This window comes from Cherax quadricarinatus, chromosome 45, assembly GCF_038502225.1.
Source record: "Cherax quadricarinatus isolate ZL_2023a chromosome 45, ASM3850222v1, whole genome shotgun sequence".
Taxonomy (NCBI): domain Eukaryota; kingdom Metazoa; phylum Arthropoda; class Malacostraca; order Decapoda; family Parastacidae; genus Cherax; species Cherax quadricarinatus.
In genome coordinates, this window is record NC_091336.1 from 24,852,186 (window position 1) to 24,876,451 (window position 24,266).

Here is a 24,266-nt window from a genome sequence, read left to right on the forward strand (position 1 = left end):
AGGTCAGACAGAGCTCTCGGGATGGGAGGAAACCAGATTTGATCCAAACAAGGAGAAACTGTAATTCTTGTATCAAGGCACTTCCACTAAAAAGAAGGAGAAACTGTAATTCTTGTATCAAGGCACTTCCACTAAAGGTTATTTTTGTAATGAATACAAAAACTAACACACACACACAATCAGATCACAATATGTTTTAAAACAAATGGGTAAAGGACAGTTAATGAACAGTTGTGAAGGAGATTTACACGGGAGTCCAGTAATGTTATTAAACATTATTACATAATGGCATACAATAACAAACATGTGCAACATACGTGGCTTCATCACCCACGTGTGTTGCACATGTCAATGCTGAGTATATCTGCTCAGTATATCTACTCAGCATTGACTCGAAGACACAGGCTGGTGAAACGTCTTCTAATACTGTGTTGCACATGTGTCTAATTCCACAGTAACTATAAGATCATAACATAAGAACATAAGAAAGGAGGAACACTGCAGCAGGCCTGTTGGCCCATACTAGGCAGGTCCTTTACAATTCATCCCACTAACAAACATTTGACCAACCCAATTTTCAATGCCACCCAAGAAACAAGCTCCGATGTGCAAGTCCCACTCAAATCCAACCCCTCCCACTCATGTACTTATCCAACCTAAATTTGAAACTACTCAAAGTCCCAGCCTCAATAACCCAACTAGGTAGACTGTTCCACTCATCAACTACCCGATTTCCAAACCAATACTTTCCTATGTCCTTTCTAAATCTAAACTTATCTATGATATTGAACATTAAGCTGTATTAATATAAATTGTGTTTAATACAATTATTATTATTATTGCTGAGAAGCGGTAGGAACCTAAGGATCGAAGTGGATGGGAAATGATTGGTAATCAAATTTAATCAAAGAAATTGGAGGGCAGCCTCAATACCTTGGGTCAAAATATCTCTCAGGCATTAAGAAATTCCCTCGAAGTGACTCCGCATACGAGGACACTGCCGAGACCATTAACAAGATTACAGAAAATTCTATTAACGAACTTCTAGGGAAAATTAATTATGAAGATAATAGTGATTAGGGTAATTAAAATTATATTTAATGATGATAATTAATCAAATTCTATATTCATGTTCCATAATTCTGATTCGTAATTCGGTTTAGGAGCGTGAGAACGTTCCTGTGTCAAGTTAGGGAGTGAATATTGAGGTCAACCCAGACATGAAAGGAATAAGCATTGTGAAGCTTCCGATTAACGTTGAATCCAATGAAAACGTACGTGCGTGCGTGTACGTGCGTAATATATATGAGGTATGAACATTAAAATGAGGTATGTTCAAGACACACTAGCCGTCTTCCACCGAGGTAGTGTGACCCGAAAATGAAACACTATCAAGCACTCTTTCATTGTCTTGTCAGAGACACTCAGAAACTAAAGTTTAGAGGAACCCTCCAAACTGCAAATATCTCCCCCCCCACCCCTTTCCCTCCTTCAGATTACACTCCATCTGAAGATAACGAAAAACTTACCTCGTTGATTTTTAGTAATACATTTTGTATTAAAAAGCTTAAACTGGTCAATGCTATATTTAGTAGAATTTGGCTAAAAATATTACGTTAGGTTAGAATAAGCTAGGTGAATTTTCTTAGATAAATTTAGTCAATAAATATAAATTTTTGCATTACTGTCAACGAAAATATATTCTAGCAGGCATTAAGCAAAGGCATCCAAGAGGAATACGAGTGAAGAAAGAGGAACAAAGGTAACTATTACTTCTGTACATTATTATTATAATCATGGGGGAGCGCTAAACCCGTAGGATTATACAGCGCATGGGAGGGGGGCATGGAAGGTATTCAGGCTCAATTCAGAGAACCGGAGCACAGATCCAATTCCTATATCAAGAGCCCCTCACCAGCGTCAAGGAACCTCTACTTCTGTACAGAAAATGTAAATGTCAAACGCACCTCGGGATGGTACTCGAGTGAAGAAAACTGGCTGCGAATTTTTGAGAGTGAATCAACTGCTCACACGAAATACGATAAGGTAAAAAAAATGCATGTGCATTAAGTAATTCATTTTTGTCAACTGCTCAAAATAATGTTAAAACGGTCACTACTGTATAAACCTTGGTAACAGATACTGACAAACTGGTTTAAAAAGACTACGTCAACACTAGGACATTTTTCTAATAAATATGTCCAAGTGTTTGCTTACGTGTCTTTTTAAACCCAAGAGATCACTATAAACAAGACGAAGTGATCGTTCATTCCCAGTTCTGTCAGGTACATATCAAGCTTTTCTTCTCTCAGTTGGTACTCCGTCTCGACTCTGCTCTGGACTTCATTATAAAATAGACGAATGCAGTATAATACGACCCTTTCACCATTTTTTTCCCCACACAGTTGGCTTTACCAAGTCACAAACAGATCTACTTGAGCAAAGAGTACACGAGTAAATATAGGATCGCGTTATACTGCATTGATCTTTTTCCATCATGTTGTTATTTTATGCCATCTATCTCCATCTGGACTTGATGCTCCTTAACCAGAATGCAAACTCTAACAAGCAGTAACTTATTTGACCAATCTTGCTGTCTAAATACGTATCCGTGGAGCGCGTCTTTGACCTCTTCCGTTCGTATTCTCCTCAGTAGTTATCGAACTTCTACAAGCAGTCACGTATAAGTAGGAGTCTATTCTCCCCTGAATGTCGTATACATACATCAAAACAACATTATCCATAATGTTGACTCATAAATTTTCTATTACTGCCTCTATTAGATTTGCTTTCAACGTTTCTGGCCCGCCCTTGCATGTTGCTGTTTTTCTAGTCAATTTCCAGGTGATTGATATCTCCTATAATCAGTAGCTGTGCTTTTGTCCAGCTTGTACTTGATTACCAGTGTGTGTGTGTATGTGTGTGTGTGTGTGTGTGTGTGTGTGTGTGTGTGTGTGTGTGTGTGTGTGTGTGTGTGTGTGTGTGTGTGTGTGTGTGTGTGTGTGTGTGTGTGTGTGTGTGTTTGTGTAGTGTGTGTGTCGTGCGTGTGGTGTGTGTCTTTGTGGTGTGAGAGAGCGAGAGAGAGAGCGAGAGAGAGCGAGAGAGAGCGAGAGAGAGCGAGAGAGCGCGAGAGAGAGCGAGAGAGACCTAGAATCTGTGATCGTATTTGCATACATGCCTTTGATCAAGAATAAACAATAGTTAAGAATCATGTTAATAAGTAAGCCTTCAATACACGCGCTGATAAAGCCTCTCTCGTGGAGGCCAACTAATACATGCTACCTAATAGTATTACTAATTATTCCCTCTGTAAAATGTAGTTTTAGTCCTTAAATCTGTCACCTTTTTTCCCCTTAAGAAATAGTTTAATAATCAGCTTTATAATCAGGTATTCTGTAAGTTTAAATATGATATTAATGTAAATAAAATCTGAAGTCTTCTGCCTGAATGAATATTAATTCAGATTTTTAACTTCAAAAAAAAAATGTTGACTAAATATTTATATATTAATGGGGATGCTCTAAATCCGTATGCATAAGTATTTTATGGAATTCACATAAAAATTCGTGGAGTCGAATTCCAACCATCGGTATCCCCGAGCATATATCCACTGATTAAGGGGAATAAATGCCTCGGAAACTAATGAAAGGGATCTTGATCCAAAGCACTGAAGTTACTCTCCCTTCCTTATTTTAAGTCTGATTACGCCCCTTCCTGAGATGCTGTAAGACCTTAGGAAGGGAAATAATAGTTAAATCTTATTCTTTGATACAACAGTACGTATTATCATATGGGAGCACTAAGCCAGTAGGGATTATACAGGGCCTGTGGAAGTGGATGATGGAAGGCATTTAGGCTCAATTCAGGGAACTGGAGCACAGATCCAATTCCCTAGATCAAGAGCCTCTCACCAGTATCAAGGAACCTCCCTTGAGGAGAACTGTGAGGATACAACTGAGTAGGAAAAACGCACATCAGAAATATGTTTATACGATGTGTATCACCGTTTGTCGCTTATGTCAATACGTTCATTAAATTTACCCAGAAGGTGTAAACTTAATCTCACATCTCTCCCCTCCTTCCTCAGACCTGCACTTGATGTCTCTACTCTTTCCTACCTTTCCAGGACGTTTGTGAGGTGTCCCACTTCATCAGGATGTATAATGTCTCATCTCACGTAATTCTTCCCAATATATATTGGTGACGTTTCACCTCCTCCCCAGGATGCATTTACGATGGTTCACCATCATCAGAAATATATGCATTAGGTTCTAGCTTGTTCCCTTTTTTCAAGGATGTAAACATGATGCCCCACACTATTCTCTCCTCCCAAGGATGAGTATATGATTTCCCACTTTCTCCGTAGGATGTTTACATAATATTCCACTTTCCTCCCAGGATCTTTACATGATATCCCACTTTCCTCCCAGGATGTTCACATATCCCACTTTCTCCCCAGGATGTTAACATGACATCCCACTTTAATCCCGGGATGTTTACATGTCCCACTTTCTCCCCAGGATGTTTACATGTCCCACTTTCTCCCCAGGATGTTTACATAGTGCAGAACTTCCTTCCCTCACAGCCTATGCTTGCTCCTCTGGAATCTCATTTGCTAACTCAATCTTTCCTGTTTTATAATTTAAACTGAGTCGCAGGTGTTTGCCTGCTCCAGAAAAGAACTCGAGTTATACAAGGCCACGACTCGTCTCCCCGTTTCCACCCCTGTCAATTTTTGGCACAGATTCAACATAGTCGAACTATCTACACAGTTTACTTTAGAAAGCGAGGACTAATTCAACTTCTTAGATGACGTAATCATAAAAGTCGACGACACACACTAGTTTCCAGAGATATTACTCACAAAAGCGACCTCTCCATTTGTGCCACGCTGACTGCACAATATAAAATCCAATTATTTAAGTGTTTCGTCCTTCAAGGGAAGGTTCCTGGATGTATGTGAAGGGATCGCGATCAAAGCATGTGGAGCTACTCTCATTTTCTCGGGTCAACCCTAAATGTATATCTTCCATTACTCAGGCGCTGTATGATTCTTGCGTGCTTGTTACTTCCCCATGATTAAATAATAATAAAAGCATTCAAGAAGCATTAACTTGACACATATCACCAATTATCTTAACATGGAATGTTAATGTTGGCAGAATTACCGACAATATATTAGGTAAAAGGACACTCCAACGCCTAGTTTATCAAAACACCAAAACTGGTAAGTGGAATAACGTCTAGAAGGATCACTGCAGCAGGCCTACTGGCCCATGCGAGGCAGGTCCAGGTCTCCCACCGCCTTAAGCCAATGTAATGTAACTTGTGTATTATCTTTAATAAGCAACCAATTCATTTGAGTTTCCATTATAAACTTTGCCACAAGATTCATGACCTCCCATTGGTCTCCTACTATCGTCCACCTCATTTTCTTCCTTTTTTTTTCCTCTCTTTCTCCCGGCATCCTTCACCTACTCTTGTACCAAACCCAGCCTTCTCTGCTTATCTATCATCGTCCATCTCTATTCATTCCCCTTTCCTCTCACCCAGCTTCTTATACTTTCCTCTCGTTTCTCCTGATCACCTACCCTCCGCCTCTTTTCCCCTTCTTCCTCAATACGTTTGCACCTCCCCTTGTTCCCTCTTTTTCAATGAGCCTCCTTCAAGGCTTTCCTTTCTTTCTCTTTTCCCTAGCTTGATTCTTCCACCTTCCCCCTCACTCAGCCTCATCTGCTCCTCATTTTTTCCCTTCTCTTCACCCTAGTTTTTCAGTGCTGTGTGGCAGAGATGCAGTAGACCAGGTAAATGACAAGAAGAAAGAGGTGAAGGAGCCCTCCACTCCTTCCTCTCTCCCTTCACGTAGTCTCCTGCACCTCTGGCACAATACAGTAAGCAAACGGGGAAGGGTTTGCTTACTCTCGGTTTCCCGGCTGCCTGTATCTCCCGCATCATTTTTATCTCTGAGATCCAAAACTTGCCGAGACTCCAGCCAACTTCTGGAGTTCGCGGGAGAGGGTGGAAGAGGAAGAGGATGTGGGGAATTGTGTGGGGAAGAGGAAGGAATAGAAAGAGAAAGGAGGAGAGAGGAAGAGGAGGAAAAGGAGGGAGGAAGTAGGAATTTGAAGTGCAGGAAGCAGCCACTGTGAAACATCAGCCGAGTTTTCTAATAAGGGACTCTGGATCCTAGCGGGGGAGGACTTAGGGTTGCACATAATTACTTAACTTCAGCTTATCGGCTCAGTTCTGGGAGTTACGAAGCAGAGAGAAAGACAGAGAGAGAGAGAGAGAGAGAGAGAGAGAGAGAGAGAGAGAGAGAGAGAGAGAGAGAGAGAGAGAGAGAGAGAGAGAGAGAGAGAGAGAGAGAGAGAGAATATATAGACAGAGGTAAAGAAAGAAATAGAGAATGAAAAATTTACCTGAATCATCACCTCAGTCCTCACCAACATCAATTATAATAATCACCGTAAGCCACCATTAAAACTACCGCAATCCCACCCCTCTATATCTCCACCACCATTCCCAATACATCCCAGAAATATCACTACAATTATATACTACTAAAAACATCTACCAACCGACTCACCACAATCCCTGCCACAATCAACCTCTTAACTACAAAGCACTATTCCTGCAAGCCAAGCCACCTTCAACCAGCATCACCACGATCCCTGCCAACCAACCCTATATCACCATAACTACAGAACAATATTCACACAAGCCAATCCACCTCCAACCATCACCACCACAATCCCTACAAACCACCACCTAAGCAACAATCCTTACTATCAAAATAATCGCCATCACAACTAACCAGTATCACAAAAGACAAGTTTCTCAAACCTTCCATTTACCTCCCATGAAAGGAGGATAGACGCTATTTTCTTCACTTTCATATCATGTTTATCTTTGGTGTGTATAAGGTGCAATTGCTGATGCAGTACCACCAACAACAATTGTTGGTGCAGTACCACTTCCAACAATTGTTGCTACAGTACCACCACCAACAATTGTTGCTGCAGTACCACCACCAACAGTTGTTGCTACAGTACCACCGCCAACAATTGTTGCTGCAGTACCTCCAACAACAATTGTTGCTGCAGTACCTCCACCAACAATTGTTGCTGCAGTACCACCACCAACAATTGTTGCTGCAGTACCACCACCAACAATTGTTGCTGCAGTACCACCACCAACAATTGTTGCTACAGTACCACCGCCAACAATTGTTGCTGCAGTACCTCCAACAACAATTGTTGCTGCAGTACCTCCAACAACAATTGTTGCTGCAGTACCACCACCAACAATTGTTGCTGCAGTACCACCACCAACAATTGTTGCTGCAGTACCACCACCAACAATTGTTGCTACAGTACCACCACCAACAATTGTTGCTACAGTACCACCAACAACAATTGTTGCTACAGTACCACCAACAACAATTGTTGCTACAGTACCACCACCAACAATTGTTGCTGCAGTACCACCACCAACAATTGTTGCTACAGTACCACCACCAACAATTGTTGCTGCAGTACCACCACCAACAATTGTTGCTACAGTACCACCGCCAACAATTGTTGCTGCAGTACCTCCAACAACAATTGTTGCTGCAGTACCTCCAACAACAATTGTTGCTGCAGTACCACCAACAACAATTGTTGCTACAGTATCTCCAACAACAATTGTTGCTGCAGTATCTCCAACAACAATTGTTGCTGCAGTACCACCACCAACAATTGTTGCTGCAGTATCTCCAACAACAATTGTTGCTGCAGTATCTCCAACAACAATTGTTGCTGCAGTACCACCACCAACAATTGTTGCTGCAGTATCTCCAACAACAATTGTTGCTGCAGTACCACCAACAACAATTGTTGCTGCAGTACCTCCAACAACAATTGTTGCTGCAGTACCACCACCAACAAATGTTGCTGCAGTACCTGAAACAACAATTGCTGCTACGGTACCACCACCAACAATTGTTGCTGCAGTACCTCCAACAACAATTGTTGCTGCAGTACCTCCAACAACAATTGTTGCTGCAGTACCTCCAACAACAATTGTTGCTGCAGTACCTCCAACAACAATTGTTGCTGCAGTACCTCCAACAACAATTGTTGCTGCAGTACCACCACCAACAATTGTTGCTGCAGTATCTCCAACAACAATTGTTGCTGCAGTACCACCACCAACAAATGTTGCTGCAGTACCTGAAACAACAATTGTTGCTGCAGTACCACCACCAACAATTGTTGCTGCAGTACCTCCAACAACAATTGTTGCTGCAGTACCTCCAACAACAATTGTTGCTGCAGTACCACCACCAACAAATGTTGCTGCAATACCTCCAACAACAATAGTTGCTGCAGTACCTCCAACAACAATAGTTGCTGCAGTACCTCCAACAACAATTGTTGCTGCAGTACCTCCAACAACAATTGATCATCTGTTTGCATAGATATCCAGACAACTTAATCACTGTCAACAAACTGAATACTGTTTGATTCAAGGAAGTACACACTCTCTCCTAGGATCAAACCTTATTACCTCTTTTCCCTAGGCTTGTAAGGACCTCAACAGGTGCAGCGGTTCCTCGTAAATACAATAAAAACTTGTAAATTATTTTTAGTGCCATCATTTATTTTTGCCTCTGATCTTATGTGAAATATAATTGTCTTGCTGCACGTCATAAAAACTATTTCTGAAAATACTTGATTTGTGAAATCATTCATTTAAAACTTCTCATTCATAACAAACTCAACTGAAGCTACTAAACTGAAACTTCCTGAAACTGAAACTACTCATGCCAAGCTACTTGCAACAAGGACATGGAAATTGCAAACGAGAATGTAACGCGAAATGAGGTAACTTTGTGGAAACATGTCTTCCGTGGTTGCCGAAATTTCACAATATTTACCTGAGGTTGCATAGGTGTGTCTATGTGTCAAACGGACAGGTCAGAAAATTCTTATATATTTTTAGGGAGGATAACAAAAGAAGTGATAAAGTGGATTGGCAACCACTAAAATCAATAGATAATGAAGTCGATGTGGGACAAGCTGTGAATCGATCCCCACAATTATAAAGATAAGCACGCACGCAAGTACGTACGTACGTACACACACACACACACACACACGCACACACACACACACACACACACACACACACACACACACACACACACACACACACACACACACACACACACACACACACACACACACAGCAACTAAAGGTCTCATAGCTGACAGTTGAAAGCTTAGATGAGAGACAGGGATGTTAGGAAGTACGTCTTCAATCAGAGCTGACAGGAAGTGGAACAATCTGGAGAGTGATTGAGTGGAGGCAGGATCCATACATAACTTTAAGTAGACGCATGATAAAGGTCATGAAGCAATACATCAATATTGAATACACTTCTGTTCAGGGACGTTGGTTACTCCCTTAATCGAAACGTATCTAATATAAATACCTAAAGTATATACACTTGTATATATTTTACCTGACTTCACGTGCAGGTACAGTGGCTCTACTCAAAAACTTGACAACGGTAATGGAAAGGTATGTCCTGAAATTATAATTAGCCAAACAGTTACACACGAGATCATAGGATGAATTTACATCCTGATTAGAAAAATGTGAATTCTCGAATAAGAGTTAGTTAGTTAAAGATTAGCCGGTATTCTCCCGGCCCGGGCCTTTTCCAAGTGGTGGCCCGGCCTTGGCTCCCTCTTTAGGGAGTGTCTGAGACCTAAGTCTCCCATGGGAGGAGGCACAAGTACCTCCTCATCTTTGGGACCAACTGTTCCCAGGCCTAGCCACAAGCTAGGCCTCTCTGGTCTGCCATCCCCGCCACAAGGGGGTTAATGGGAATGACAGTCTTATGAGCTAAAGGCTCGGGCTCAGGCACCTACCCTACCCTAGAAGGGTTAGGCATGGTGTCGATCCCCCGAATAAGACAAATCAGAATATTAAGACTTGAAAAAAGGGGTGATTTTTTTTTTTTTTACAGAATGAGCAATGTGTAAATTTGTTTATTCCATAAATCTTTGAAAATCAACCTAAATATAAGTAAAAAAATATTTATAAATTATTTTTTGGTATAAAATTAAAAAAAAATTAAGTTAGAGTGGTGAGGTTTATAAGTCAGATTTTATTATTTTTTTGTATCATTGTCAGTGAAAGACATGCATATCAATCTTTTTTTTTGTTTGTTTTTGAAAAGTTTGACCTATTCTGCAAGTCCAACTGATTAGACACGAGAAAGATCTACATATATACATTATATATACACATATACCTAAACGCATACATATATACATGTACATACATGGATACATACACATACACATCGACACACATACATTTTATAATATATATATATATATATGTGTGTGTGTGTGTGTGTGTGTGTGTGTGTGTGTGTGTGTGTGTGTGTGTGTGTGTGTGTGTGTGTGTGTGTGTGTGTGTGTGTAGTGTGGTCAATTAGCAAAAACTCATTTTAAATAAATTTTTTTCTAAAATTTTCTCTTATACATTTAAAGATATATTTGTTCATTTATGTTAATTAAAAAAATAATAGTTTTGTACAAAAGGAACCTTAGAAAACTTACCTAACCTCATTATAACAAGCTCAATTTAATTAAGCCTAATCCAGCTAAATATATTTTAGATAAGTTCGCAATAATTTAATAATAAACAAACACAATTAAATATATTTTGTTTAGTTAGGTTCAGAATGATTTTTGCGAAATTATTGCATACAAAGAAGAGCATTGCTATTGAAGTCAAAATCGCAAGTTTTGCCTATTCGGCACGACAATTACATATATAAATTAACAGAGGTCGAAGTAGTTCGCAGAAAATACGCTCTTTATCTCATAAAGAATGATATGACAATGGCTATTCAAGTTATGCAACGAATGATCTACGAGAGATTTGTAAAGAAAAGATCAGACCCAATAAACATGTACCCAAATGGCCTAGAAAAGCTTTTTATGACCTCTGGTGGAACGTAAACATAAAAACCGCATTGTAGTTGCAGTTTACGTTCCATGCAATGAACGGGACAATATATAAACAATTCCACACTGCAAAATGGTCGTGTCAGCCCAGGCTACTGTGAAATTGCCTTTAAAATAGCAATCACATTAAATTTATATAGTTTAAAATTCTGTGATCCTTTAAATATGTTTTATCTCTATTGGTTAAGGCCCAGTGAACCTTGCACTGATTACGGTATTAAAATAGAGGCGTTAATTTGCTGGCGCTGGCTCATAGCCAGTATAATTTTTATTGCTATCATTCTGCTTCTCTGCGACGCATGATAGCCTGAATGTCTTCCACATTCCCCCCCCCACCCAGGCGCTGTATAATCCTCCGGGTTTAGCGCTTCCCCCTTGATTATAATAATAATAATAATGCGACGCGTGAACTGTGCGGTTCCAATAAAATAAATGCAGGTTGTTGTTACTTACGGTTAATGAGTAAGTACATATAATTATTATTTTTTCAATGCAGGATTTGCCATCTATAAATATGTATAAAATAAATCCTCATAATTATTTTCTCCTGGCTGCCATTTCATTCCATTATGTGTGTTCGTATGTTGTACTTGGCACGAACTTCGACACAAAGGAGGTTCATTCCATTTTCTTTTATGTTGCTGTGTTCACAATATTATTGGTTAATTATCATTCTATATTAAAATATCAATTAACCATAGAAATGCAGTTTTTTATTGTTTTTACGTCAATAATTAAAATATCTATAATTTATAAATAAAGTATTCATATCTTGGCTAAGTTTTATGGTAAATTTGTGGTGTTGTAATCTTAAATTCAGGTTTTTCAAATTTAACCTTCAAACAATTTATCAAATTTTGTACAAGAAATACAAGGATAACTACAACCATGAACATTCTTAGGAAATACTTGGATTAAAGGGTCATAAACCAAGAGTACCGTAGACAACTATAAACCTTCTCTGGGGATCGACGAGAGGTGAGAAATCACTTGAGGAACTTAAACACAGGTAAACAGATATGTATATAGAGAGAACAAATAACGGAAATAATACGAAATGACTGATCGTTGTCAGATGAATAAGATATTATTGGAATTGGATCCCGATGTAGTTAACAATTTTTTCCACAAAGTGTGTATATATATGTGTATATATGAGGATGAGGGTCCCCATGACAGTTCTAGAGGTGGTACCTCCCTATATTTTATATATATATATATATATATATATATATATATATATATATATATATATATATATATATATATATATATATATATATATATATATATATATATATATATATATATATATATATATATATATATATACTACAAAGGGGTTGGATGCATATAATCAGTTTTTGTGTAGTTTGATTTTTTGACGAGAATCTCAAAACTAAACAAATGCCTCTGGAAACAAAACAAAATTACGTTGATTTTTCCACGTATTCCACGTATGTATGAATATTTGGAGGGTAGTAAACAATTATACAGATAAATGCGTTAACGACCCTGCCAAGACACATTCATGGTCCCTGCTACTCAGAAAGCTACAGATTCAATTCCTGCTCTGTGGAGATGTGATGATGATATATTTGCAGAAAAAAATACTGTTAATGCATGTTTCGAAATTAAAGAGGTAGGATTTGTAATATTTTTTTTTTCCAGATGTTCCATTTACTGGTGCATCACCAGATGAAATATTAACTTTCGAATTTTGCTGTGTATGTTATTAAGTGCCCATATGTTGCAACAAATTATTACGCTCCGTGCACATCCTGTGAGAGGTAGCTAGAAAATCAGGATTGCACATGAGTAAACAGAATTCTCAAAAGTTTATTTCTTGGGTAACATTGAAAATTGGGTTGGGCAAATATTTTGTTAGTGGGATGGATTGTGAGGACGTGCCTAGTATGGGCCATCAGGCCTGTTGCAATGTTCCTTCTTCTTATATTCTTATGATTGCTGGTCACAGTGGGGTCACTACCCTCCCCCGCTGAATATTGTTGCATTACCACTAAGAAATATTATTCCTTTCATATTTTTTAATTGTTGCATATAGTTAATGAACACAATACAGAGGGGAACACAAAAACCAATATTTTCGACTGAGTTTGATGAGGTTATTTGAAAACACTACATTTCTGCCCCAGTCAGTAACGTCATTACGAATTAACAGTCACGCGTAAACAGTCATGTACTTGTATTCATACACACTGACGAATAATCCAGTTCCCCCAACCATGACGAACATGTGTGTGCAACACCTGGTTATGTTTATTCTGAAGACGTGTCGCCTCCCAGTGGCTTTATCGGTTCAATACAGTGTTTTATTCACAAGTGACTCACGAAATCTTAATAACACGATTGTAAACAAACCACGGAACGGGTGGGATTTGAACCCCTGGCTAGCAAGTGGTTAAACTCAAACTCCATGGCTTCAAACACCGCCCGTTCCTTTTTTTGTTTTTAAGTGTTGCGAAACTCGAGACACTAGATGAGGTAATCAGTTTCAACACTTTCAGATACCCTCTGTGCAGAACTTATAAAGCCACTGGATAGCGAAACGTCTAAAATAAAAAAAATGCCCCTTGTGTTGAATATCTCTCATTCATCATTTTGTCGATGATTTATACCGTTAAAGCATAGATCCCCAAAGCTGACTGATTCACATTCCCAGGAGCTCATTGACCCCCTACGGGTTTAACTCTTTCAATGACTACTGTACATTTCCTGTCTTTCCTAGGTAAATTCAATTATTACTATTTATCGCCTTCCCGGGAAGCGCTAAATCCCTAGGGATCACATAGCGCTTGGAAAATCGGAGATACTCTCTTTTGGTACAAGGGAGGAAATCTCTAGTTCCTCTAATAAAGAATCCTCTCTGAAGTTGCTTGAACTCAATATTAGTGTGGATCAAAAAGACTTTTTTCAGATCATGTACCTCGAAGGGTTGGAATCCCATGATAACCCAAGAAAGCCAAGCCATATAACTTATTTCTGTTGGGGTCATTAAGTCTTTTCCATGGACGCAACCCACAAAAGACAAGTAATTCCAGATATCTACTTACAGCTAGGTAAAGAGGGGACAGCAGATGGTGAATAGTGGAAAGAGGTGGTGGATAAAGGCAACAGATTTGCCACTATATCCCTTCTCTCCAAGAATCTGATCCTCAGATTGAGAGCCGAACACGCTAATCTACGGGATTTAAAAACAGGAATAACGTCATTAATACATCACCAGTTAAACAAAAAAAATTTTTCGTTGGAAAATAAATACATTTTTTTCATAAAAGTTCAAACACATAAACAAACTGAAGACTGGTGAATGACAGAGACCCAGGATACAACAATGTACTGTCGACACTACCGAAGAAAATACACAGATGCATACCAAGCTTTAATTGGTACATAGTGTCACTCTCTGTACAGTTTTATTAAGTCATCAACCGACTTGAAAAAAAATGTTCTACATAGAATGAAATTTTTTTAAGAATGAAATTCATGTAGACTAAGATGGAAAAAAAAGTCAATTGGCAGATTTTGAACTACAGAGCTGAACCGAAACGTGTATTATTCTTTTCATGGGATGCATAAGCCATAAAAACGATGGAAGTTATTTAGATGAGGCATATGCAAGATATTTAACGGAAAATAATACTACACATTTATTAAAAAAAAAAGAAATTGACAAATTAGCACCTCCAGGTCCAAAACCAATCTCAGCTTCGATATTGAAAATCTAAAGATACACACAAGAGATTTTGTAAAGTTACTGCACTGAGATCAGATTCGGGAACAGTATTATTTAAAATAGACTAGAGGGCAACTACGCATGCCAACAGTTGCATAATCTTTTCCCTTGTTAAAGTAAACTATCTTTGAAAATGTCTGTGATTGGTCGAGGCGTTCTCAAGTGTTCAACGAAACCCTAGGAGAAAGAAAAAAAATCCGGCGGCTTTCGGGGATACTTAAAAAAAAACATTTATGAATCCCATCCCTGACATTCATGTCATTTCTGCCCAAGAAGAGATTCCAGTTGTCTATGAATCTTGCTGCACTATCCTTACAGTGTTTGTCCAGCCAGCAATAAACACCAATTGCTCTGGACAATCATTCATTCCCAACTCTTCTCTGAAAAACGCCGAGGAGAGAATTAAAGAGAAACAAGAGTTGTTTTTCTTTAAGCATCTTAATGTTTTACTCTCAAAACTATTTTTTTTTTTGGTTAAGGAGCGACATGAAGCGTAAATCGTGAATCACTGCCCAGTTTTATTCTAAATCTCGGACTGAAGGTAAACTAGAAGTGTTGGTCAGTTCAGTCACCCGTGAACAAGGATTCTGTTTACCTCATTGGCATCAGAAAGTTGTATGGGACTTTTTTGTAGTGATTTAAATGGGGATAAAGTGATGGAGTTGGTGGCGGTGTTTGTGCTGGTGTTGGGGATTGAGTAGGTGAAGTTGGTGGTGAGTGTTGATGCTGGGATAGTTGGTGATGGTTTTGGTGACGACTGTGGGGAAAATTGTATTTTAATTGAGGTGTTAGTTGTGATGTTAGTGGTACTGATGGTTGCCTTGTTAGTGTTGGTGATAGTTGTCACTGTGGTGGAGTTTGTGTTGATGGTGAAGGTAGTGGTTGGGTAGTTGATGGTATTGGTGGTACTGTTAGAAATGATGGTGGGTGTGTGTGTGGGGATGAAATGTCGCGCTCAAAAGAAGGGAAAAAATATAAGGTCTGGCTATAATTTATTTAATGGCGGTAGCGTATGGATAACATCCCCTCCCCCAACACACACACACACACACACACAAAAAAAAACAAACATGCACAGCGCTGTAGAAAACTGACTATAAATCCCCGATAACACCCAATTGCAAGTTTTGAATCAACCGAGTACAGAGTAACAGATGAAAATCCCCCAGCTTTTATTCCACCCCCACCCCTACCCCATTTCCTGTCCTTTTGTCAGTGATACTGTCACAATTTTTTTGTACGTTTGTTATGTCCCACCAAGCAATTTTTTCCTCTATTTTTTCAGTGAAGCTGAGGGCGCTGGAGGTGCTTATTGTGCAAATTCCGTGCTTTATTTTGCGAGTAATTGGGTGTGTTTTGTGTGGTTTTGTTTGAATCGAAACTGTTTGTGGTGCCACAAATAATGCCTGTGTAATTCGAGTCGTCATTGTTGGTGGATTGTTGGTGCTTGTTTTCCCCGTAGGCTTGTGGCATCGAGAGAGCCATGTAGGTAACAGCTCTTACCTTGTCAATAAAACTAGCGATCCTTAACCTAACCTTGTAAAACCCTGTGTAAAAGGGAGAGAGAGAGAGAGAGAGAGAGAGAGAGAGAGAGAGAGAGAGAGAGAGAGAGAGAGAGAGAGAGGGAATGTTAATGGGAGGAGTGAGTAAATGGGGAATACATGAGAAAGACAGATCGCAGAAGACTTGAAACTCCTCAGAAAGGATCTGCAGGGCGCTACCTTTCCATCCACCATTTCCTATGGCCATTGCAGGTATGAAAACAAGAACGAAGGGGAGAGGGAGTAAATATACCATACCATGCTGGAAACTGGTATGAAATTTACATAGATATAACTGGATAGAAGATGTGGGGCTACAAGTACCATCAGTTAGTACTGTTATCATATTAAACACACCCGTATCACCCCACTCTCACAACTGTATACCAGTGGTTCCTCTTCCTGTTACCATCACTCCTGCTGTAACTATTGCAACCACTTACTTCGACCTCTACTGGTATTATTGACTCGGTTGCCTCGTTGTCAACTGATTGTCTTGGTGCAGTCTCTGAACAAACATCAGAAATCTGATGAATTCAGATTGACCCACGTACTGAATATACATGACGGTCCGCGTGGGTTTAGTATGGGTTTCGTGAATGGCTGAGGCAACAGTATCTCGCTCCTGTCTACGCTGACCGGTCTCTAATTCATTATTACGTTATCTGAAGTATAATAATATATGGGCTGATCCAGTAATCTTGACTATCAAAGTTATACTGGTCCTGCAGGCTATGACAGCGCCATCCATTAGGAAATTATGTATCTAGCTAAATCTTACATTGTCTTCGCAGCTAGTGAAGTTGTTTATTCCATTCTGCTATAATTCTGTTGCGGAAAAAGCTTTACATACGTTAGTGTTGCATCTCCAGCCTCGCAGACACAGACACAAACAGACACAGAGAGAAGGAAGGTAAGAAGAGGGAGACTGACGGAGAAAGAGAGGGGACAGTGAAATGAATATAACAAAGAGGGAGTCATGGAACATAAAAAAAAGGGAAGCAGCTGTAAAATTCAATAAGCATAAAGTTCTCTGTCCCCGCGAGTATACACCACTCGCTTGGACGAGCAAGGCGATGGCAGTAATTTGTTTGTCAGCAGTAATATGAAAATTTCTTTGGATGTAGGGTTGGACTTGCCATTTCATCTCAGCGTTTACCGCTGAAAATAAGTAAATGGCCACAATGTTACGTTTAAGAAAACTGTATTGCGTATTGTTCTAACAATTTCTCTCCTGCCTCAACTAAGTGGAAAGCCAGAAGGCAGGTGTTATACTGGAAGACGAGCAGCCATCAGTTTTAAAGTTAGGTAAAAACTGAGCATTCTCAACATTCCCCATTTATCCCAACTTCGTGAGTATGCAGAAGACAGCTATTATACTACAAGACGGTCAGAAATCAGCCTTAATGCTATTTATTGTTGTTCGCAAGATTCTCCAACTGGCTTCCTTAACACATCTCTTACACTTTATCAGAGGTCATCGATTTAGAACAAAAAGGCACAATACCGTGACTGGAACAATACACAAATAACCAGCACATAGGAGAGAAAAGCTTACGGCGACGTTTCGGTCCGACTTTGTAAATGATCCAAGTCGGTCCGACGTTGTCGTAAGCTTATGTGCGGGTTATCTGTGCATAGATCATCGATTTCTCGAATAAATATCATTTGTAACTTGTTAAAAGAAACATTAGAGATATGAAATCCTCACCAAGTGAGAAATGTGGATCACACAAAATCATCCTGTGTTACCTCTTTGCTCTGTAACTTTGCTAGTTGTGATTATATAAGTACATTGCAGAGGCCAGACTTTGAAACAGAATAAGAAAGAATAAATCCAATGTATCTAACATTTGTACAATCCTTAACTTTAAAGCAAAGAGGGGGTAAAATATGAGGGGGAGACACAGAGAGAAAAAATGAGAAAGGGAGAGAAAGAAAGCGGGAGAGAGAGGCTGGGAAATCGTCGAGATTTATCAGGATGCAGACTAAAGCAACATCACGATACACAATCAAGCAGCAGTCAGTGAGGGCAAGGCTAAACGTCCATCGTTAGAAGAAATACGGCGAGTATCGGCACAAAGTCCAATGAATCACTGGAAAACTTGGAGGGGAAATTTACTGAGGAACTTTACGAACCAACTTTGACTTTTCGGAATATCTTGTAAGAGTAATGGTGTCACACACTGATTTCAAAATGCATTTTCCCTCCCCGATATCGGAGGAAGAAACAAGGGAATGGAATTAGATATTTGGCTGGAGATACAGAGTTATCTGTTTATGGGAGATGTATTTGCAAGCACGAACGGACGCACTCACAGGATCGTAAATAGACAAGCAGGCACGAACGCTACAAGGAAAAGTAATGGGTGGATTGTATATTTTTGGATTATAACAAGGTTTTTGACACGGTACCACAGCTACCACCGCACGAAAGAATGGAGCAAAAGTTAAGAGGATTTGAGAAGAGTAACAGTGATGACACTACAACGGATTAAAAAATACCTGATGAAAGCAAAAATAAAAGAATAAGTGACTGGAAAGACGTGTCAAGAATGGGCAAGAGTGACAAGTGGGGCTCCACAAGGAGCAACTCTACGACCTGTAATATTTCTGGAGTTCGTGAACAAAACAAAAAAAAAGTTGAGACCGATGCATTTCTGCTCACAGAGATGAAACTAATGAAGTATATATAAATAGGAGAAAGCCTAACAATGGACTTGGATAAGTTACAATATTGGTCTGACAAGTGCTTAATGGAATTCAACCCCCAACAAGCTTAATGTAATAAAAATCTGAGAAAGGACAAGACCAAAAACGGATTACAAAGGCTGGAAAACACTCTCCAAGACTTCGGGGTGAGCATAATATCACGCATGTTGCTTGAGACACAGGTTAACTTTATAACCTTTGTAGCAAATATGCATTTGACAAATCTAACATTGACTTTCAGGAATCTAAACCAAGATCCAGACGATATATATTAAAATTATGTAAGAATGTACGGAACCAGCATGGAGCCCACTCTATATCGAGCATAACAACAAAATGGAAAACCTGTAGAGATTAGCAACGAGACTAGTCCGAGAGAAGAGGAGTATAAACTATGAGGAGAGACTAAAGGACGTTAATTTGATAGTATTTGAGAAAAGAAGAACCAATGGAGACATGATCATGAAGTACAAAATTCTAATAAGTATTAATATAATGAAAAGACACAACTGGAATTTAGAAGAAACACAAATGAGTAACAGTGAGGCTAAGCAAAGATCCTTCGGCCTTAAAAGTGCCTAGAAGTGGAACAAACTAGCCAGAGAAGTGCCAGTGGCGGAATTCCTTCAATTGAAAGAATAGGCTTCAAAAAGCCTAGATAGACAGTTTCCAGTACCCACCAGGATGAAAGGTGAGCACAACAAGGCTAGAACACAATTACTTGCACACACACACACACACACACACACACACACACACACACACACACACACACACACACACACACACACACACACACACACACACACGCACTACAATGGATCACACACACACACACACACACACACACACACACACACACACACACACACACACACACACACACACACACACACACACACACACACACACGGGGCCAGGAGCTGTGACTCGATCCCTGCAACCACAAATAGGTGAGTACATGACGTGAAGTTGATGAGAAGAATTCATTCGATCGAAGACCAGGCAGAACTACAAAGGAATCTGGACAGGCTGCAGACCTGGTCCAGCAATTGGCTCCTGGAGTTCAACCCCACCAAGGAAAAAGATCTTGGGGTGAGTATAACACCAGGCACATCTCCTGAAGCGCACATCAACCAAATAACTGCTGCAGCATATGGGCGCCTAACAAACCTCAGAACAGCATTCCGACATCTTAATAAGGAATCGTTCAGGACTCCGTACACCGTGTACGTTAGGCCAATATTGGAGTATGTGGCACCAGTTTGGAACCCACACCTAGCCAAGCACGTAAGAAACTAGAGAAAGTGCAAAGGTTTGCAACAAGACTAGTCCCAGAGTTAAGAGGTATGTCCTACGAGGAGAGGTTAAGGAAAATCGACCTGACGACACTGGAGGACAGGAGAGATATGGAGGACATGATAACGACATACAAAATACTGAGAGGAATTGATAAGGTGGACAAAGACAGGATGTTCCAGAGATGGGACACAAGAACAAGGGGACACAGTTGGAAGTTGAAAACACAGATGAATCACAGGAATGTTAGGAAGTATTTCTTCAGCCACAGAATAGTCAGGAAGTGGAATAGTCTGAGAAGCGATGTGGTGGAAGCAGAATCCATACATATATATATATATATATATATATATATATATATATATATATATATATATATATATATATATATATATATATATATATATGTATATATGTCGTGCCGAATATGTAAAACTGGTCAATTAGCAAGAACTCATTTAAAATTAAGTCCTTTCTAAAATTTTCTCTTATACGTTTAAAGATATATATTTTTCATTAACGTTGATGTAAAAAATTATAATTTTGCACCAAAACGAACTTAGAATACTTACCTAACCTTATTATAACAAGCGCAATTTATTTTAGCCTAACCCAAGTAAATATATTTTAGATTTGTTTACAATAATTTAATACTAAACAAAGACAGTGAAATATATTTTTTTTCGTTAGGTTCAGAATGATTTTGGCGAAATTATTGCATACACAAATTTTCACTTGTCCTATGTGGCAAGATGAACGTTGCTATTTAAGCCAAGATCGCAAGTTCTGCCTATTCGGCACGACATATATAAATATATATATATATATATATATATATATATATATATATATATATATATATATATATATATATATATATATATATATATATGTATATATATATATATATATATATATATATATATATATATATATATATATATATATATATATATATATATATATATATATATATATATATATATATATATATATATATATATATATATATATATATATATATATATATATATATATATATATATATATATATATATATATATAACATGTGAAAGGGTTCAGGATACTAAGCTCTCTAATTAATGTATTTGCTTTATATGTTGCCCGGGTGTCCGCACTGACCTGTTTAAGAAGAAACGATTCTGTTTTCACAGTGATTCAGTCCCTCTTAGCTTCGCAGGATTTACCAGCTGATCACCACAACTGCGTGCAAAAGTTATTCCTGTTTTCTCTTACATCCCTTTCCTCTTCTTCCTTTTAATTCCTTCTCTTCTTGCCTTATCCTTTCATCTCTTATCCTCCTATAAATTTTCATTCCTTACTCTTCTTCCTTCCCTTTTCCTTTACCCTTACCTCCTACCTCACATTTGTTCATTTCTTACTATGTTTCGCTCAACAAAGAATCCTGATACCGATAGTAAGGTAATCTATTGAACGTATTTACTAGATGTTTCTTACCCTCCTCTCATCATTCCCCTCCTCCCCTCTTCTCCTATCCCTTCCTTTTCATTTCCCTCTTTTTCTACCTAGAAAACTTCGAACACCAATTCCCGCTCTCCCACAAAGGTAAAAAGGAGAGATAACCTTGCATGCAGTAGCTGAAGAGAAAGAGAGAGAGAGGAGGGGGGGAATAAGACACGTCCCAATATCCTACCTGCTTGAAAAACTCTCTTACGTCTTGCACAACTCTTTACAGGTGGATCACAAACACGAGAAGCCAGTCTATCGGCATCGCTGTGCCAACATTAGTGACATCATTACCAGTGCTGCTCAGTACACTGAGAACATAATGGCGCTATTACGAGAGTTGCCAGACTCAGGCGCAGTTTCCTCATCACCCTGATAATTAAGTGACCCTAAGGGATTATAACCATAATTATAATCAGTGGAAAGAACTAAATACGCAGGGAGCCGTACTGTTCCTGGGGAATGGGAAGTAATGCAATTTAATGCAAGGCAGGAGAGGATATAGTCTCATTTCCTAAAATCGGTATCCATTCACTAATACCAAGCCGCCCTTTGACGGGATAAAATGCACATATTTATGAGCATTTAACAGGTCGAAAGTATAAAGGCGGTAATGGTGAAGGCAGCGGTAGTACTACCTCCACCACGGCCAATGCTGTCACTGCTACTTCCAATAATAGTAGTAGTAGCAGTAGTAGTAATGCCGGTAGTATTGGTTGTGGTAGTGGCGGTAGTATCAGTATTGATAATAGTAGGAGCTGGAATAGTTGTAATAGTGATAATGGTAATAGTGGTGGTACTCGTGGTAACAAAGGATTAGTAGTGGTAGTAGAATAGTGGTAGTGGAGTAATACTGAAGAGTAGTAGTGGTAGTAGAGTAGTACCGATAGAACAGTAGAGATAAGTCTAGACTTGTATCACGACCATTGAATCTTAATACAAAATTTTTAGCACAAACTGGTATTTTTCTTCCCCCTTTTTCACTATTTTTCATACCAACAGGATGGGAGGAAACGATGGATAATGGATAATAGGAAGAGAGTATCTTTCGTCACTATCCTGGCTTCCACTGTCTCCAGAGACGAAGAAGCATCACGGATATCCAGAAGTACAAAACCCGTATACCTTCATAACCTCCAGGTCCGTCACCAAAATTTAACTGGATTTATTAGTGTCTATATCTGTATAGAATCCAGGGGCAAAAATATTTAAATTTTATCAAGCATCTAATTGGTTTCTAAGCCTTTGTTCATTCAAGTTATTTTGGTTTAGAAATATATATGTACTGTGAAGCACAGAGTTTTTCTCTGCCAGTGTTTATACAATGGAATGTATAAATCCTGGATCCAAAGCATTTATGACTTACAGGAAAAGGTGTGAGGTGAATATATAACTAAGAGTGCCGTAAAAATGAATAAAATGGGGGTACTGTACATTAAATAGGAATCCTATGTTTATATGATAAATAAAAAGGGCATGTCGTGAATAGATAAACATTAGAGGTGGTGTGAATATCTGATAAACGTCAGAGGTGGTGTGAATATCTGATAAACATCAGAGGTGGTGTAAATATATGATAAACATTGGAGGTAGTGTGAATATCTGAAAAACATTAAGGGTTGTGTGAATATATGAAAAATGAACTAAGGATATCTTTAGTGAAAGAAGATTGAAAATAAATGATAAACAATAGTAAAGGTTTAGAAAGAGATTCGTTAAAATCTTTTATTTTCTCCGTAACATTTCCTTCGTTGTTCTCCTTTGCTTTGATCTTTCTTTCTCATTCCCTATCTCACTTTCGTAACACCTCGTCTTACTCTCTCTAATCAAACTGTTGTTGCTTCCAGTTTTTCATTTAATTAAAAAAATCGCACCACTTCTTCTTTCCCTGTCTTCTGTTCCTCGCTCTATTTCTCTGTTTACTATTTTCTCTCTCAGTTTTCTCCCTTTCACTTATTGCAATCTTTACTCCTTTCCAGCTTACAGTTCTTCGAGCAACTTCCTCTTTCATTTACCATTCTTCATCGCTCCAATTCTCTCTCTTCATTTCCCTACCTCATAAACTGCACTCACTCTCCCCTCATTCCCTTTCTTTGCAGTCTCTTCACCCTCTCTTTCTTACTCGGCTTCTCTCCCTATTTTATTGTCTCTGTTCCCCACTATTCATCTCTCTTTTCACATCCCTTTCTTTCCTCCTTCCATCTGTTCTTACCTTCACCACTTCTTTCTTCCCTCACTTCCTTCCTTTTCTCCTTTCATCCCTCACTTCCTCTCTTCATCCTCTCCCTCTTTCCAATGTTTCCTCCCTTCAACTCTCACTCTGTACATTTCCCACCTTCCCTTCCTCTCTTTTCTTCCTCATTTCACCACTCTCTCCTTCACTCACTCCCTCACTTTCTCACTCCTCCCCTCCATTTCTCACTCCTCCCCTCCAGTTCT